Source organism: Chlorocebus sabaeus, chromosome 2 (genome assembly GCF_047675955.1).
Source record: "Chlorocebus sabaeus isolate Y175 chromosome 2, mChlSab1.0.hap1, whole genome shotgun sequence".
Lineage (NCBI taxonomy): Eukaryota > Metazoa > Chordata > Mammalia > Primates > Cercopithecidae > Chlorocebus > Chlorocebus sabaeus.
In genome coordinates this window covers 71,169,557-71,189,226 of record NC_132905.1, presented here as the reverse complement: position 1 = coordinate 71,189,226, position 19,670 = coordinate 71,169,557, and the positions used below count along the sequence as shown (strand labels likewise).

The window sequence follows — 19,670 nt, the reverse complement described above, 5'->3', positions numbered from 1 at the left end:
CAAAATAAAAAGAGGCCAGAACCACAGCCAAAATCCTAGTAGAAGATCCTACGTAGATTCTCACTGTGGCCTCATTTTACTAGCACCACTGCCAACCCTGGACAGGGAATTCTAGAATGCCCACTGCTTCTTTGCCCCATGGCCCCAGAGTCAAAATCCAAGGTAGGAACACACCTACCTACGGCTTACCTTATTCAAATGTCCATTGCCTTGCTACAAGGAAATGGGAGCAGAGCAGCTGGAAACTCAGGCCTCCTTAATGGGAACCAGGGCCCTGCTGCCACCCATCTTGAGCTTTCCCAAAATAGGGATGGTCTTCAGAGTCTCAACTAATGAGGTTTTTGGATTTGCCTCCCCTTTCTCAAGGAACTGCAAAATAAACACAGCTATCACTATTACACAAAAAAAGGAAATAAATTACAATACTAGATGAAGTATAAGTCTAAGTACTATATACCATAAATGTTCTATGGTCAGTCTTATCTTCTGGAGCAATAACACTTCACTTCTGCATGCTTTTCTAGTGCTTCTAGAATTGAAACCAGTGAGGGGGAACTTAAGGTCAACATCTGCTCCTCACACGCCTTCCACAGCAATATAATGTGAGTACTGCAGTTCCATTGAGCTGTGGCAGTTGGGGTAGTTTAGGAAGACAGTGGAGAACAGCAAGACGGTTAGGTCCCAGTGAAAGGAGGAAGTGCCCATGTTTATCCCAACAATGAAGTGCATGTCGAGAAGTATTGGGAACCTTCAGCTTCAACTCCACAGAACAGAGAAGAGACTTAGGACTGAAGGATCCCCAACCAACAATGAGATAGCTGCAGACACGCACAGCAGCAGTATTTTCTGGTCAGCTCCTAAACACCCAAATGTGGAAAGCTAATCAATAGCACAGCTATGTGATATCAACACACTGACTTTCGCCTTGGGCTGGAAGCCCCAGGTTCAGTCAACCCACTCCCATAAGAGACACTCACAGCCCCAGAGTTTATCAAAATCTAAAGCCATCCAGTTCTTAATTACTTCTCTTTCATAATTAAAAAGAAACTCAGACTACATTTCTAAATTTCTTTGGACAAAGAATGTTTTGTTAACTCAAGTGCTCAGCTGGGTTATAAATCCTCAAAACTAATGCCAATAGATCTGTAACAAGAAGAGGGGTTTTTGTCTGCATTTTTTTAAATGGCCCCCATTTTAGAAAAGACAAACATTTATCTACTCAACGCACAATGCACTGTGGTAGGTACCTCCACTGTATTATGAAAGGACACTCAAACTATTCATAGGTTTTAAGTAGATTTATTTCCTAGTGATTGCAACTGTATACATTTGTCAGGCCAAAGGGAAGGACACGGTCCTTGCTGCAAAGAAAAGTCATAAGTACCCAGTCCTCACAGAAGGAGCAGGAGTTGGTGGCCTGATACTGAAGGGCTGAATCCAGCCCAGGATCAGGGCGAGTTCTGCCTGCTTTGCCCCAGTCTCCTGTCCTCGGGTCACAGACACGTAAGAGGCTGGTATGCTGGACTGAAGGACTGACGCAGAATGAGCCCACGTGCTTTCAACCCAGCAGGGAGAGCGGGGCTGGGCATCCCAGCCCAGAAGCCAAGCCTACCCAGACAACCTTTCTAAGGCTTGGCAAAGGCGTGCTATAATTAGACATTAACATCTAATAAATAATAAGTGAATGCCATGGTAAAGCACTTTGCAAATGGAGAGGACACTATGAGTATGTCCCTGTCATCAATAATAATGGTGTTCTAGGTAATCACAGCACTCAGGAAGCAGTTTAGACACAGGCAGCCTCAGCAGGGATACCACTAATGTCCAAAGGCCTAAGCATACGATTTTTCACATACCTGCCCCGGCTGGAAGACTGCCCAGAAAAGACGACAAGCCCATAGAGCTCAGGAGATCATTCCTGAGAGCTCCACGGAAGATGTAAACATTGCCAGGGAAAATCGTTCCATTCCTTAAAGAATATTTGGAGCAGCAAGCTCACTTGTAGATTCACTAAAGTGGAAATCTACACTAGAAGCAGCAGAGCCCCTAGAAGCAGCAGACACTGAGAAAATGTTTAAATAATACCAAAAAACTCAGCCACCCTCACTAGCCACCTTCATAATCCCAATTAACATCAATAAGATTTCAAGGAGAATGTCAGATGGTAGACGCTGCCCATTGAACAATTTTAAAAGCAATTCTAATTCTTTTATAGTCTAGTTTTGTGTGTGTGTGGATCATTTACCTGGGAGTAACTGTAGCTTTTTGCAGAGACTTGGATTTTTATTTTATATTTTATTACTTCCTAGTTGTACAAAAATTTTCATTGCAGCATTTGTTCAAAATCTGCAGCCTTCACTCATTTCTCCATTTTTGGATGTCTACACTGCTGAAAGTGGGCACTACACAAACAGGTTGTATATCGTCTCATCCTATTCTCCTTTTTGAGACGGAGTCTCACTCTGTCGCCCAGGCTGAAGTGCAATGGCGCGATCTCGGCTCACTGCAACCTCCGCCTCCCGGGTTCAAGCGATTCTCCTGCCTCAGCCTCCTGAGCAGCTGGGATTACAGGCACCTGCCACCACGCCCAGCTAATTTTTGTATTTTTAGTAGAGACAGGGTTTCACCATGTTGTTCAGGCTGGTCTCAAACTTCTGACCTCAGGTGATCTACCCGCCTCTGCCTCCCAAAGTGCTGAGATTACAGGTAAGAGCCACCGCGCCTGGCCAATATTCTCCATTTTTGATGTGTACTTAAATCTGTCTCTTCATCTCCATGCTAAAACCCTAGAGACCATGGACAGTGTTTTAGGGCATATCTTTGAATCTCCTCTGGGACTAACATGATAATGCTATTTAGTAAATTTTTTGCACAAATAGAGCTACTATAACATCCTCTAACTGGACATTTCCAATCTTAATAGTCTGAAAACTTCATGCAATTTTTTTTTTTTTTTTTTTGAAATAATTTAGGCAGAAGTGAAGTTCACCTTTGCTTGCAAGTTCCTACTTCACAGGTCAGTTGATCATTTAAACAACATCTCGGGGAAGAACACTTCGTACTTAAGGACAAAACAAGTATGCTCAAGACCTTCTGAAATCCCCATTTACTTTAGAGTTGACAAGCTCACTCACAGCTCATTTAAAGGAAAGGAAAAACAGTGAGTTGTTTTCCTAACGAGGTATTTCTAACACTTTCAGGCCTCCTCTTTTAAGAGCTTTTTCAAACAAATATACTGTTGAATTTTCCATTTACCTACAAAACCATTAAGCAAACAATAGAGACATTTAAAAGAAAAACCCAAGAAATCACTCCCCATCCCACTCCACCCTTCCAAGATAACCGATTTGAAGTATGTTTTCATGTTTTTCTTGCTGAAATACACCAAAACGTGTATCTTTACATACAGCTTTTGGTTAGTTGGTTGGTTGGTTTGGGGGTTTTTGCTTGTTTGTTTGTTTGGGTTCTTTTTTCTTTTTGACAAAAAATTTCTTTTTGGCAAAAAAAAAAAAAAAGCATATTATACATATTATTTTGCAACTTGCTTGTTTTTTACTCACCAATGCATAAAGAACCCTTTTCCAGGTCACCTTATCAATTATTCTCCTTCTTTTCCATACTTACATTATATTCCCTTGTGCACATATACTATTTTTTTCAACTTTTCCTATCATTGAACAATCAGAAGTTTTCCACTGGACAACTCACTTCATTTGTCTACCTTAGTTTGTACTCTAAGCTTTTCTCTAACTCTAAAATTTTGAATTCACCTAAAATAAAATCCAGTTCTTTGGAGAAAGAAACAGAAAAGCTATTTTCTTGGTCAAATTAGTAAATATTTATTAAATTGAATGTCTTAAAACTAACTTGGATCTGAACTTTAGAATATTCTGATATTCTTCAGGACATCAGAATGTTCTAGAATAGTACTTTTATAACGGGGAATGTTCACACCTCCATGATTCCTTTAAAATAAGTAAAATATGCTGCTGAAAATTCTGGCACAATTGTATTACTGTAACACAGATTCAGTTGTGTATGTATTTATACAAACATTTTCTACATGGTGTTCTGGGAAACACTGTCTAGGGAAATGCTAAGAGTCATCAAGTAAGTTTAGGCCACTCAGTTTAAAATTAAATATACGATTTTTAAATTCTGATTCTCTTGTGAAGGTGATCACTTCTAATCTCTTTCCCTAGCCTTCCTCTTAAGCAACAGAGATACATCTGAACATCTTTATTGAACATCTGTGTATCTTTACATCCCTACTGTATATCTATACATCCGTATGTCTCTACTGTGTGTCTATACATCTCTACATCTCTATTGTACATCTAAACATCTATGTCGCTACTGTACATCTATACATCTGCATGTCTCTACTGTATGTCTGTACATCTATACATCTCTACTGTACATCTATACATCTCTACCGTACATCTATACATCTATACATCTCTACTGTACATCTATACATCTCTACATCTCTATTGTACGTCTAAACATCTATGTCTTTACTGTACATCTATACATCTGCATGTCTCTACTCTATGTACATCTATACACCTCCACTGTACATCTATACATCTCTACCGTACATCTATACATCTCTACATCTCTACTGTACATCTATACATCTGCTCATCTTTACTGCACATCTGTACATCTCTACTGTATGTCTGTACATCTATACATCTCTACTATACATCTATACATCTGTACATCTCTACTAAACATCTGTACATCTGTATATATCTACTGTACATCTATGCATCTGTACGTGTCTATGGTACATCTATACATCTGTATGTCTCTATTGTATGTCTGTACATCTACACATCTCTACTATACCTATATATCTGTACATCTCTACTAAACATCTGTACATCTGTATAGCTCTACTGTACATCTATACATCTATACATCTCTACTGCACGTCTGTACATCTGTATATATCTACTGTACATCTATACATCTGTACGTGTCTATGGTACATCTATACATCTGTATGTCTCTATTGTATGTCTGTACATGTGTACATCTCTACTATACATCTATATATCTGTACATCTATATATCTGTACATCTGTACTGTACCTCTGTGCAGTAGAGACCTGCACATCTCTACTGTATATCTATACATCTGCACGTCTCTATCGTAAGTCTGTACATCTGCATGTCTCTAGTGTACATCTGTACATCTACAATCTCTACCATTTGTATGTACATCTGTACATCTTTACTGTACATCTATACACCTGCACATCTATACATCTGTATGTCTCAACTGTACTGACCAGATACAGAGGACCTCATACTGCAAGGTCCCTAGTACCAGGCACACAGAGCCACGAGGCAAATATATGTAGCCCTCCAGTATCCCTGCCCACCCCTTCTCAGCACACCTCTTTATTCTGCATACATTGTCCCTTGCTGAAACATTAAGCAATCAGTCCAGACAGAAGTAAAAAATCATCCTCCTCATTTTTTCTGTGCCCTCAATCTTTTTTATTCTTAAGGCTAAAATGAAAGTCACATCTGGTTTCACTTCTTAAAAGTTTGTCAGTCATAAGAAACTACCTGAAAGTATGGAGGGAAGTGGCTTACTTTTAACCTAGCAATCAGAATGCCACTTAACCACACGCATATGGATATTCAATTCTCACCTCCAGCAAAAGAGAAAAATGAGACTTGGCCTTATCGCGCCCACATCAGGGAAAGTGGAAGCTCGTTTTGGGAATTCAAACAGCCTGAAGCCTTTTCACGAAGCCCAATCAAGCCCTCCCACCCCCACTCCCAATTCAACTCTTACTTTCACAGTGCATCAAAATAGATAGGAATTACCTTTTCAAACTGGATAAAATCCAAAAGATCTGTCTTGGGTATCTACTCCTTGGGAAAAACCATGCCAGAGACTGAGAATCAAAAGAAACTCTTCCTAATAAACGTAAACTTTTAATTGAAGCAATAAATCAAATGCACAGAAATGAGCAGACCAGGATGCTAGGGGATAAGAGCCTAATGGCTCACCACCGTTCTCCGAAATGAGCGTGCTTGCGCCTTCCAGAACAAGACTTCTCGGGCAGGGCTAAGAACCAAGGATAAGAACCACCTGGGACTGATAAAGGGCCTGCCCAGCACACACCTACCTCATCAGACTATGAGGGTGAGTGCCCTGGAATCTAACTTTGAATCAGCTCTCCAAGTATTCCAGTGGATACTAAAATCTTAAAGCCATAAGACTACATTTTTTATTGAAATGTGGTTACCAGACCAGCAACATCTGAATCACCTGAATCTTATCAGTAATGAGAATGTGTCCCTACACCACGGACCTACCGCATCAAAAATTCTGGCAATAGACTCAGCGATCGCTGTTTAACGAGCCCTCCAGGTGGTTTTGATGGAATGCTAAAAGTTTGAGAACCATGACTATCGTATGTCTCTGCAGACCTCAGTTTGAAAAATATTGCCATAGCCAATAAGAACACAGGAGTTTAATGAGGGAGGTCATTGCCTGAGGCAGGAACAGCCTGTAGACCCTTAAAACAGAAGAGCTCATCTATAAGATGGGGCATTGAAATAATGGATTGCACAGTGGAAAAGAAGAAAATGAAAATGACAATAGGCAGATCTACGCATCAATAATCACTTCGGTGGGCACAGAAGTTTCATGCCATTTTCGAATTACAGGATTTATAGTTAGGCAGGCACGCTAAGCTTGATCTGGGAGAACTTAAAAGTTACAGGAAAGAGTGTGGACTTTCGTATTCCAGCATTGAGGAAACCTTAAAGGATAATGAGCTGGGGAATATAAAGACACAAGATTATGTTTAGGAGATGTGATTATGCATTAATGCACTTAGAGAAATGTAAAGGGGAGTCAAAAAGTCATAATTCCATTAAAAGTCTTGCAGTATTTCAGAAATAAGGTTATGTGGGTCTGCATTAGGGTGCTGGCTATAAGAGACAAAGTTAAATAGATACAGAGATGAAAGGAAGAAAAATGGGCTGCACTTGGAGTTTGGATGGGGTGGGGGAGAGTGAAAGAGGAACCAAAAAAGGAAGGGAGATGAGAAGAAGGAAAGTGGAAAAAAATGACAGCCCAGCTTCAAGGCTGATCAATAAGGAGCATTTACGAACACAGGAAATCCTGAAGGGGTACAAGCTTGGGACGGGGAGTGGGGGTGGGGGAGATTTGGAGCCTTATCATTTCTCACAATTATCTCTACTCTTTTTATCACATTCCATCCTCGAAACAAATCATTCTACTGCAAAGGAAATGAAGATAATAATTCTACAAGCTTTGTAGCAACTGGATACCAAGGCCCCTCTGGCTTACAAAGAGAGAAAGTCTAAATTTACCCAAGAAATGTTGTTTATCCGTATTACATCTGGAGAGCAACTTCAATCTTAATCCTCAAAATCTTCCAGGAAATTCCCCCAGGAAACCTAGAATGCTGGCTCTCATTTACAGTAGCTAAAGACACCTTGGTGAACTTGGATGTACATTTGACCTAAAGTATCTGAAATTTCAAATTTGCCAACAAAAAACATGAATTTTTGCCTTTGCATGAAAACATGTCAGCTAAGGAGACTCAATTTGAAGCAGTCTGAAAGCACGTTTTTGCTTCTGCCTCCTCTCATTAATGCTATGCAAGTGTGTTGCTAAAACATGTAAACATTTCAGGGCATAGAGAAACCTGCTTGATGCCAGCATTCCTGTTTAATTCTTCCCTCTCCTGGCAAACCTTCTGGAATGTAGTAAACTCCCAGGTGTGCTGATGGGTAACAGAATGATTAAAGAGTAATAAAACACTAAAGGTCACTTTCTGGTTCCGGATTTGGAGATGACCTAGCTCCAGGCAAACTGAGTCAGAGGCTCTGGACTTGACTCAGAGGCGGTGCTTGCATAGGGCAGATTAAAATGCTCTACAAAGCAGAGGCCAGCAGCACACACCAGGATGGGAGACAGGGATGCCTGTTAACAACCACTGCCACCAACTGAAAGGGCTCCCAATGACCAAAGCTGGAAGAAGCTGAGCAATAAAATAACATTATATGAGATTATAATGCAAAATATAAAATAAGCATTCATAAACTCATACTCATTGTATTACTTTCCTATGGCTGCCACAACAAATTAACACCCAGTCGGTGACTTAGACAACAGAAATTTGTTTTCTCACAATTCTCAAGGATAAAAATCTGAAATTAAGATGTTGGCTGGGCTACACTCCCTCTGAGACCCTAGGGGAGAATCCATTCTTTGTCTCCTCCAGCTTCTGGTGGCTCAAATGTCCCTGGTCTTGTGTCTGCAAAACTCCAAGCTCTGCCTCCATCTCCACAGGGCCTTCTCCTGGGTGCACCTCCTCTTCTGTGTCTTATAAGGACACTTGGCATTGGATTTAGGATCCACCTAGATAATCCAGGAAATCTCATTTTGAAATTCTTAACTTAGTTACGACTGTGATGACTTCTTTGCAAATAAGGTCACATCACAAGTTGCAGGGATTAGGTAGTGGGCATATCTTTTTGGCAGCCACCATTCAAACCACTATGCTGAAATAAACGAATGATTGATTGAATAAATGGCTGAGTAAACAGGCAAATACATGGAGAGGATAGCCAACTCTCCCATGCAAGAGAATTTTAAATAATTTATGGAGCTACTCCCCACTCAAGGAGGTGGAACAAAATTTTCCACTCCTTAAACATGGGCTGTACATAGTGACTTCCTTCCAAAGAGTACAGTGTGAGAGGGGTTGGGGAGACAGTAACTCTACAGTGGAGAAAGCTAACGAACACTACCCAAGCCAGGTGATCAACGTTAATGTCAACAGCAAAGAATCACGTTAATAGCATAATGTGAAGAGAATGGCATTTGTTTCTGTTGTCTTCCAAAACTAAAAAAAAAAAGAAAAAAAGAAAAAACCCATAACACCCTCTAACGCTGAAAAAAACATCAGAAAAAGCTTCTTTGAAAAAAAAATCTACAAAATGCATGACTAGTACTCCTCAAAGCTTCTCAAGGTCACCAAAACCAAAGTCTGAAAAAACATCACAGTCTTAAAGGAGCCTAATGAGATGGGATGACAAAGCATAATGCAGGATCCTGGACAGGAAAAAAGGAGGTTCAGTAAAAACTCAGGAAGTCTGAAAGAAGGGTGGACTTTAGTTAACAGCAATGTAACAATGCTGGTTTATTAGCTGTGACAGGTGAACTATAGTAATGTGAGATAAGGATAGCCAGGCCTGGGGTCTATGAAAACACTCTGAACTATCTATCTTTGCAGCTTTTCTTTAAATCTAAAACTGATCCAGGCATGGTGGCTCCACCTGTAATCCCAGCACGTTGGGAGGCCGAGGCAGGTAAATCACCTGAGGTCAGGAGTTCGAGACCAACCTGGCCAACATGGCAAAACCCCGTCTGTACTAAAAATACAAAAAATTAGCCGGGTGTGGTGGCACGTGCCTGTAATTCCAGCTACTCGAAATCCTGAGACAGGAGAATCCCTTGAACCTGGGAGGCGGAGTTTGCAGTGAACTGAGATCACACCATTGCACTCCAGACTAGGAAACAAGAGCGAGACACTGTCTCAAAAAAAGAAAAAAAAAATCTAAAACTATTCTAAAATAAAAAATGTATTTTTAAAACCTGAATATTGCTGCATTCCTTTGATAAAGGGGTGGGGGGCCTAATCCAGGGGTTCTTGGCCTCAGCACTACCGACTTTTGTTGGAGGGAGTTTTTTGTGCATTGTAGGATGTTAAGCAGCATCCCTGGCCTTCATTCACTAGATGCTAGAAGCACACCTCCCTCTCCAGTTTGTGGACATCCAGATATGTCTCCTGACATTGTCAAGGAGTGAGGCAAAATCATTCCTGGTCCAGGACCCCTGACCCCGTCCAAGGCAGAGAGGCCAGATGACCTGAGAAAAACAAACTTATCCAAATCCAAGTGCTGGCTATGCCACTTACCTGCTGTGTGACCTCAGGCAACTGACTTCTCTAAGCCTCTGATTTTTCATCCTTATTTTATTTTATTTTATTTTATTTTATTTTATTTTTTGAGACAGAGTCTTGCTCTATCACCCAGGCTGGAGTGCAGTGGCGTGATCTCGGCTCACTGCAACCTCCACCTCCCAGGTTCAAGCAATCCTCCTGCCTCAGCCTCCTGAGTAGCTGAGACTACGGGCCAGTGCCACCACACACAGCTAATTTTTGTATTTTTCACAGAGATGGGGTTTCACCATCTTGGCCAGGCTGGTCTCAAACTCCTGACCTCAGGCAATCTACCCACCTCGGCCTCCCAAAGTGCTGGGATTACAAGCATGAGCCACCATGCCAGGCCCAATTTCTCATCTTTAAAATGATAACAATGAATCTCTACTTCATAGGTAATTGTGAGGATAAAAAACATATGAAGATTTTAGCACAAGTGCCTGAATATAGCAAATTAAATATAAAATACAAGTTGTGATTATTTGGATAACAATTCATAATCCTTCGCGCTGAGAAGATTTATCCCACCAGATATAATAAAAGATAGACCCTATTGCATCTAATAGTAACTCAACTGGCCAGGGTCTATGCTAAGGCATGCAAAATAAACACTGGGAAGGCAAGCGTAGTGACAGCGGGAAGAAAAGGAAGAAATAATGTCTGAGTAACGTCTTCTGAGCAGACATAAGGAGGCTTTAATTAACAACCAGGCCCTCAAATCCTTTAACAGTAGATGTAGCTCAGGAAGGCCATGCAACGCCTGTTGATGGCTTGTCCCGAATGTCATCGTTGTGACCCAAGGTGAGTGATGAGTTTATTGAACATCTGACGTTGATGAGCTTCTTTTGAAACAGGCTTCATTTTTCTCCAAGCACTTCCTTCCAACGTACCTGGTCTGAGTCCTGCTCCCAGTTCTTGATGGCAAAGGAGCTTATTGGTCAGTTGTAGTGGGTAAGAAGGGCCTTCTCATAAATTGATTTGTGTAGACATGATTCACTAATGTAACTTAAACTTCTGCCTCAGGTCCATGTCACAACACAAGCCTGGCCCTGGAGTGGGGATGTGTAATGGGGGCCATACTCTGTCTTCTCCCTCCCTGTCCTGACACCTCTTCCTCCAGAGCCAGGCAGGTGGGAACCAGATCACAGAAGAAGAAGTACACATCCCTCCCCCCGGGTGCTAGTGAGTGACCCACTGGGAGATGTTCACATACTGCCTCTTTCTTGGGGTGCATGGAAGAGTTTTCAAAAGCCTGCAGGGAACTCTACCCTACTAGGTCCCATATAGGGGTGATATGTTCTGCGGTCTCCAGTTCCTGCCCTAATAGTGCACCCACACAACTGTTACTGCTGTAATTCCCTGACCACCACAGAATATCCTCTTGGCCATTGTATCCTCAAAGAACTTTTTGCCAGGTTATTGCCCATTATTTCATTTGGTCCATAGGAACGCATACCTTCGTACCAGACAAAAGGTGTGAGTGTCACCCTCCCAGCTGCCTTCTCTCAACTTCCTGACATCACTAACTGCTCTTATCAGCCTTCTCCCTCCACAGTTATGAAAGCAAGGCAAGAGGAGAAGAAAAAGCTCATAAACTTACTTACATGCACAGATTTCAGGAAATGTGTCAGGTTCTCCCAAGAAGGTTCTCACTACCCTCTACCACACGGAGATGGATCTTTGGATTTCTTCAGCTAAGCAGGCCTCCAGTCAGTGAATCAGTCTCCACTCTTGTTGGCATGCTCCTATCTCCAAAAGGCAACCTGGAGCCCTGGCCCTTAGGCAGCACAAGGAGGAAACACAGTCTCACTGCCTAAGACCTCTTGCTAGATCAGCAACCACTCTTTCTATGAATCTCCCTTTCTACCAATGCTCTTCTTGAATGAAATGCCATGAAATCTAGTCTTCTCTTTACATAGAGTGTGGGAGTAGCACAACAATCCACTCCTCTTTACCGAGGCATTTGGAAGAGGGATTTGCCACTTCCTAGCATTCCCTTTAAAATATGGAAACACTTCCTGCTTATTATCCTCAGCTTTGGGACTTTAGCTGAAAGCCCTGACCACAGGAAATGTCTTCTTCAACATCCTGTTGATCTGTGTACAGCTGCATTATAGATAGTATTATTGGCCGGGTACCGTGACTCATGCCTGTAATCCTAGCTCTTTGGGAGGCTGAGGTGGGCAGATCACCTGAGGCCAGGAGTTCAAGACCAGTCTGGGCAACATGGCGCAACCTTGTCTCTACTAAAAATACAAAAAATTAACTGGGCGTGGTGGCACGCGCCTGTAATCCCAGCTACTCAGGGAGGTACTCACATGCTGAGGCACCTGGATCGCTTGAACCCAGGAGGTAGAAGTTGCAGGGAGCCGAGATTGTGCCACTCCTCTCCAGCCTGGGTGACAGAATGAGACTCTGTCTAAAAAAAAAAAAAAAAAAAAAAAAAAAGTATTATTTAAATCCTTGTCAGTCGGAGATGTTGACCAGGTAGAGGGTTTATCCCACCAGATATAATAGATCCTACTGCATCTAATAGTAACTCAGCTGGGCAGCGTCTGTGCTAAGGCATGCAAAATAAACACTGGGAAGGCAAGGGTAGTGACAGCAGGAAGAAAAGGAAGAAATAAACGTATCACATGCCAGCATCATGAAGATGTTACCAAGAGCCCATGGCTATTTGGGATCCTGCAGTAACATGAGGAAATAAAGCTCAGTCTCACACACAGAAATAGGGAGGACGTGTTGACGCCATGAAGATCCTCAAAGGGACCTCAGGGATGACCATCCTTACCGTAGCTCTAAAGTGACAACCTGAGCCAGGCTCACATCACAAAGAGGAGAATAAGAGAAACCCTCATCCCATAGTGACATCCCAAGACTGTCTCCTGATATAGCCCCTCCCATCACCATGCCAACCAGGAGGCATCAGCCTGTCACTAACGTGGAGATGTTTGTGCTCAGGGTCTGTTTTCTCTTGGGAACTCTGGGGATCTTGTGTTGCTTACCTCTTCCTCTTGGACTTTCAGCCCTCTCCATGTGCAGCATCAATAGATGAGAAAACATTCCAAATTACATTGATCCTATTCATCAAGCAAAGGAAGAATATTCTAAGATATAAGGAACAGCTGATTACTGCTATAACGTTGTTTAATAGATAAGAATTAAAGGATGTTACAAGGTTGTGACACGGGTCAACCAGGAGAAAATTTGGAAGGAAATATTAACCAGGGCAGCCTTGATGCTAGCCCCCCATTTCTTGGAAGTAGAGGGCTAAAGGGAATCAGAACAGCTCCTGAGCATCCCAACAAGGATTCCTAGATTTACTCAATTCGAAGATACCATCAACTGTGAGACACAACAAAAAATGGGAGGAAATAACAATTCATCAAAATTTTAAGCATTCAATCAACAGTAAGGTCCTTCTCAATTTCATAAATATTAAAATGTGATGGGAAAAACTAATCAGAAAAGGACAATAATTAAATGACTTCTAGGACTAGAAGAAAACCTGGAAAGGTCTTTCAGCTGACCCCATGCCTTGAGGCAGGCCCCTACACTTCCACCCAAATCAGAGAAAGTCTGACTCATGTTAAAGATTAGGCTCTTTTCATTTTCCATGCCATTCCCTCAGTGAGAGTGAATTATAATTTGCCATGAATATAAAGGAGGGAAAAAAGCACATACAATTTGCATACTAAAAATTGGAATACTAATGAAGACAAATCACTTTCCTCAGGGAAATGGTCTGCTACTAAAATCCTTTTCCTCTGCTTCTAACTTGGCCTAGTGAAAAATAAATAATTTTTTTAAAACTGCGGGGGGAGGTGGGCAATGAACTTCATTTAGAAAGTATTTCCAACGTACCCTGGCTTTGTGCATTTTAAGCATGAATTTCAGTAGATGTATGTGTCTTTTTAACTATATTGTGCACACATGCTAAGTTACATATGGCTCCTAGAAGAATTCGAAATTGGAATCTTCACACTGCAGAGAAAAGTGAAACACTCTTCGTTGTACTAGGCAGTGTAGGGTAACCTCCGGCTTTGAGTCAGCAGAACCTAAGTTTGAAATTCAACTTTATAACTCACGTCGGCATCCCACCTCTACCCCTTGAACTTCTGTTTCTTGATTTATAAAATGGTGCAAACAATTCCCACAAGTTACATTCAGGATTCAGTGAGATAACAGGTGTATATAACACTTTAGGCAGTGCCAGAGATTCTCTAAGGTTTTGGTCTATCCTCTCATCCCTGCCCCTTTAAAAAAAATTATAATAGAGTTTTTCAAAGTAAATGCTAATTTTAAAGTGAATTACATTGTTCTTAATTATGCTGGTTTAGATTGCAACTTTCATGGGAAATGAGGAGAAAGAATTTTGTTTTTATTTAACAAACAAATGGTGCCTAGTTTATGCCACGCTCCATATGAGCGTGAGAACGGACAGAGAGAAGACTGTGGCACAGTTCTGGTTCGCCAGGGTTCCACCATCTAGTGGCCCACTGAGGAGCAGAGCAAAGCCTCGCCAGACACGGTGAGCCAGGTTCTAATAGAGGCACGGTACCGGGGCAGGGCCCTCAGAGAGGCGTCTGACAACCTGGGAACGCTGAAAAGGGCTCCATAGAGGTGCAGGAACTGGAGGACAGCAAGATGTGGATGAAGCAGGGTGGAGTCTGCAGTGAGAACTGGACGCCCTGTTGCTCAGAAGGAAGGGAATCGGCTATCATCATGGCTGTCAGCCAAGGGGCCCGGGGAGGAGAACACACCTTCTATCTGCATAGCTGCCGGAGCGTCCAAAGGTCCAGAAAGGTCTAGGCTCCTTCAACTTTATTCCTCAGGGACTCTGTAAAGTCTCACATCAACTTTCTGACCAGCCCTCCTTGGTTTCCTCTTCTCTTGTCTCAGGATTACACAGCCTGCAGCCCCAGTGCTCTTACTGCATTTCATGATCCTCTTGTACATTAGATTCTAATTCCCGATGCTTCTTCTCAAGACCCCTTGTCCTAGAAAATCCATGGAAACTTTCATGGTTGCTAAAGCTTAGAAAAATGTCTTGCCCCAGGCTGGCCTCAAAGGATCACATGAAACCAGTAACTCACCTCTCTGGTATTGATTCAGTTTCTCCAGAGCTACAATGACCCCTCATGCCATCACAAATGACAGTCTGGGATCAAATTTAGGGTCCAGCGTAGAAAGAATGTGGGCATTGAGAGGAAAAGGGTCTGGAATGTGCAACCACTAAATCATCATGGAGCAGAGAAAACACCTGAATGTACTGAGACTAAGCCATTGGCTTCTGAAAGGACAGGAGCTGTAGAATTTAACACCTCAAAGAGAACATTAGAAAGAGCCTTCAAAAGGCATGGGAAGCCCCAGCCCCCCTCTGAGCATCCTTGTTCTTGCTCCGACATTCCTCTGCCTGCTTTGATTTTTCTTTCAAGCCACAGGTTCATACCTGGCACGGCAACGAGCAAACTCCATAGCCTGGCACATTTTCCACCTAATATTCACCCCTGGTGGAGACTGATTTATGTATAAATTGTCTTGGCATAACAGGTGACTCCTTGTAACTTGGCTGTCCTTCATTGTCAACAGGGGCCCCTGGAACACGTCTTCCTCACCTGCCTGGTGACTCTGCACCTGTGATTCTCAGTGGCTGCTTGCTCACCCCTTGACTTGCTGGCAGAGGCGGAGGCTGCTGATGGCTGGTATTCATCTCCCCACAGTGGCACCTCATGGTCCTCAACTCTAAGATGCAGAGGGAGGAAGGGAAGACGCAAGCCCCTCTGTCATCTCATCCAATGGAAACAGTCACGTGGTGTTGGATCGGGCAGGGCCCTCACTGGGGGACTTCTGTTTCAGAACCATCCCCAAGCTGTTACCACCTTTCCATCTCCTTTGGCAACTGGTCTAAGATCAAATGACTTTGGGATAAACTCTTGCCCAAAGTTGGGTCCGTGGCTCTGACTGGATGCTCCTGAATCGGATAATGGAGAAGGGGAGGAGGAATGTTCACATCTACGACCTCCCAGGAAAATAATTTGAGACTAATTAAAAATAATTTAACTTAAATACAGTTGGGGTTCCCAGGGCAAAACACATCTCCTCTGATGGCAAGGATTAGAAAAATTACATTTAAAAAACCAATGCTCTGAAGCCCTGCTTTGCAAGATTTTGGCTTTTCTCTGCATTTTTGCAGGAAACATAAATTGTCTGCAATACATTCCAAAGAGCCTCACCCAACAGCACAAGCCAAAGTGCTTACATAGCACAATCTTGATGGTTCTCAGCCCACCCTCGGTAATGGATAATTCTCATGACATTAATAATTTGTTATCTCAAGTGTGAATAAGGTTAGACATTTCTCCTCATAACAGTCTAAAAATAATACCGTGAGAGCCTCTTATATATTGACTCAGTTGCTCTATGGCAAGAAAAGAAGTGATGTAAGGTGAAAAGTGTATCCCTCTAATCTTTCTATTCCAACCAAATTATTTTATTTCATGATCTATATCCTACTAATTGCAGGTGTCAGAAATAATAAGTGGTAGCACTTACATGGTACTTACCACGTGCCAATTACCAGTTGAAGTGCTTTTCTGAACACATCTAATCCCTCAGACTATTTTAGGACAGGTATTATGATTATCAAGAGCCTTTTAAAGATTATGAAACAAAGGCACAGAGAGGTTAAGTAGCTTGCCCAAGATCACACAGCTTGTCCTGTAAGAAGCCAAGCCTGTATTCATACCTGGATGTTCCATATTTAACGTCTGTGTTCTTACCCATTATTACACTCTTATGTCTCTCTGAAAATGTCACATGGGTGAAAATGTCACAAGAGTGAAAAAAGTTAAACACGTTCAATATGTAAGAAAAATATTTTAGGGTTTTTTGGTCTAAATTGCGGGATGTTCTGGGTCTCCAAGCAATTTGTAAAAATTATTTTATTGTTAGTGCAAAAAAAAAAAAGAAAACCTAGAGATCATCTAATCCAACTCTTCCCATTTTTTATCAAGGAGACTGAGGCTCAGAGTAATAAAGAGATTTCCCTGGGGCCAGGCGCAGTGGCTCACTCCTTTAATTCCAGCACTTTGGGAGGTCGAGGCTGGTGGATCACGAGGTCAGGAGATCGAGACCATCCTGGCTAATGTGGTGAAACCCTGTCTCTATTAAAAATACAAAAAAATTAGCCTGGTGTGGTGGCAGGCACCTGTAGTCCCAGCTAGTCTGGAGGCTGAGGCAGGAGAATGGTGTGAACCCAGGAGGCGGAGCTTGCAGTGAGCCAAGATGGTGCCACTGCACTCCAGCCTGGGCGACAGAGTGAGAATGTGTCTCAAAAAAAAAAAAAAAAAAAAAAAAAAAAAAAAAAAAAAAAAAAAAAGAGAGATTTCCCTAAGAACTAAGATTTCGGTGTTTTTCTCCTAGTAATCTTGAAAATACTACCAGACAATAGGCTCTTGGATCTTGGTCCCAAATACCATTAATTAACCTTGGGTTAATCCTAAGCAGTTTTCTTAGTTCTGAAATGAGAAGCTTAAAATAAATGTTTTCTAGGGTTTCCTTAAGCTGCACTTTCAATGATTCTAAATTGACTGACTTGTGCAGGATCAAATAGTTTTGTGAACAAGGAAAAAAATAGGAGAAGGGTGGGAAAGGCAAGTAGAACTACTAAGAGGGGTCTGGAGGAATGGGGCTGCATCGTCACTGGAGTGGGAACAGAAATCTCTGTTTCTTTTGTCTCCTCTAGGGACTGGTCTCAGAGCATGAAAGGGATAAATCAGAACATCAGCCCTTCACCTGATCTGTGTGTGAGTTAAAGCAAGACCTAGGGAGGACAGGGGACAGCAGAGTGTATCGCAGTAATGAGCCCCAAGTTATGCAAAGGGAGATTTGGAACCAAGCTGAACCCAGAATACTAAATTACAGTGCACCTTCAGGTACAGAGGAATTGAATTTCACTGGGGAACCTGAGGAGGCCTACAAACCCACAGAAGGGAGTTGAGTCAAAAAATATATAACCAAGAAGCATGTAGGATGACTAAATTATGATGACCTTTTGTCTGCTCTTGTGTGACTATGAAAACTAAATGCATGTCCCTGCCCCCTTCCAAAAAAGAAAAAAGAAAAAAACTGAAGCAAAATCTGTTACACCAATGCCTACTGGAGAATATAAAGATTGGGAGGTCAAGTTCCACATCTGTTTTAGCAGTGAGCAGATAGAGTAACAGTAGGAGAGAAGATGGGATTAAAATCTGCAGGCTTACTAAAAGCAGAAGCCCCAGCCTGTAGGACCTTTTTATATTATGTGACATTTTTTTGATGTCTAGGAAAACATGAGCTCACAGTCATTTTCAAAAGCCTTGAGGAGGACCTTGGACCTCCCTTGAAATGTTGGATTGACCTCCCCATAGTGGTAGCTAACTCTCCACACACAGTGTGAATGCCAGGTGACATCTAAGCTGCAGTTAAAAAGAACAGAACCAGGACTTCCCAGCAGAACTAAATGGAAAAAGATAATGGTTTCTCAACCTTGGCACTCTTAACATTTCAGGCTAACAATTTTTTGTTGTGAGGGGCTGTGCTGCATACAGTGTAGGAAGTTAAGCAGCATCCCTGGTGTATTAGTCTGCTCTCACACTGCTAATAAAGACATACCTCAGACTGAGTAATCTATAAAGGAAAGAGGTTTAATGGACTCATGGGTCCACATGGCTGGGGAGGCCTTACAATCATGATGGAAGGTGAAGGAGGAGCAAAGTCACATCTTATATGGCGGCAGGCAAGAGAGAGAGTGTGCAGGGGAACTCCCCTTTATAAAACCATCAGATCTCATGAGACTTATTCACTATCACAAGAACAGCATGGGAAATACCCACCCCCACCATTAAATTACCTCCCACCAGGGACCTTCCACAACACATGGGAATTATGGGAGCTACAATTTGAGATTTGGGTGAGGACACAGCCAAACCATATTGCCTGGCCTCTGCCCACTGGGTGCCAGTAGCACTGCCCCTGCCTCCAAGTTGAGACCAAAGATGTCTCCAGATATTGCCAAATATCCCCAGAGTGGAGAGGAGGGCACAAAACTGCCCCTAGTTGAGAACCAGTGGCGTAGAATGATGAGATTAGAAAGTGGTTCAGCACTCAGAGACCCTGAAACTCAAAAAAAAGAAAAAAAAAAAAAAAAAGCAATCAAAACCAAAACGCCATATATCACTTTAAGACTCTTCATTCATGTTAATCAAGCTGAAAAATCTGGAGATGATTTGAGATTCAAAGCTTTGTCACTAATTATTTTAACAAGTATTTTAACAAGTACCCTCCAGATGCCCATTGTATTTTCAAATTTTATTTTTTAAAGACCCATTATTTTTCCCTCCTAGGACTGTCAGCTCTCTTCTCCATGTTCCTTTTTTTTTTAAATGCTTGTCAAAGTTTAATCAACCTGATTATCAGATTTGAAAATGAATGGCTATAAAATGCAAGTTTCTAAAAACAGATCAATCAACACAATTGTGCACGCACCTAATGAAAGGTTTCAGGGGTAGGTTCTCCGTGCCAGGAAGCTGTGACCCCAGAGAGAGTTTCTCAGCGTAATAGATTAACCTGCCTATTACCAGCAAAGTCTGATAGCTAATGGCTCACACCCAGATTCAATGA

The 19,670-nt window shown here is 42.0% G+C and overlaps 1 long non-coding RNA gene across 1 annotated transcript; it reads right to left on the bottom strand.

Annotated features, from left to right (window-relative positions):
- Positions 1–198: 198 nt before the first annotated feature.
- On the bottom strand, positions 199–13,617 carry LOC140710456 (uncharacterized). The gene is made up of 4 exons (XR_012091477.1): positions 13,013–13,617; positions 12,326–12,426; positions 11,612–11,784; positions 199–369 (listed from the first exon to the last, which is right to left on the bottom strand). It is a non-coding gene; the product is annotated as an uncharacterized lncRNA (long non-coding RNA).
- Positions 13,618–19,670: the final 6,053 nt, after the last annotated feature.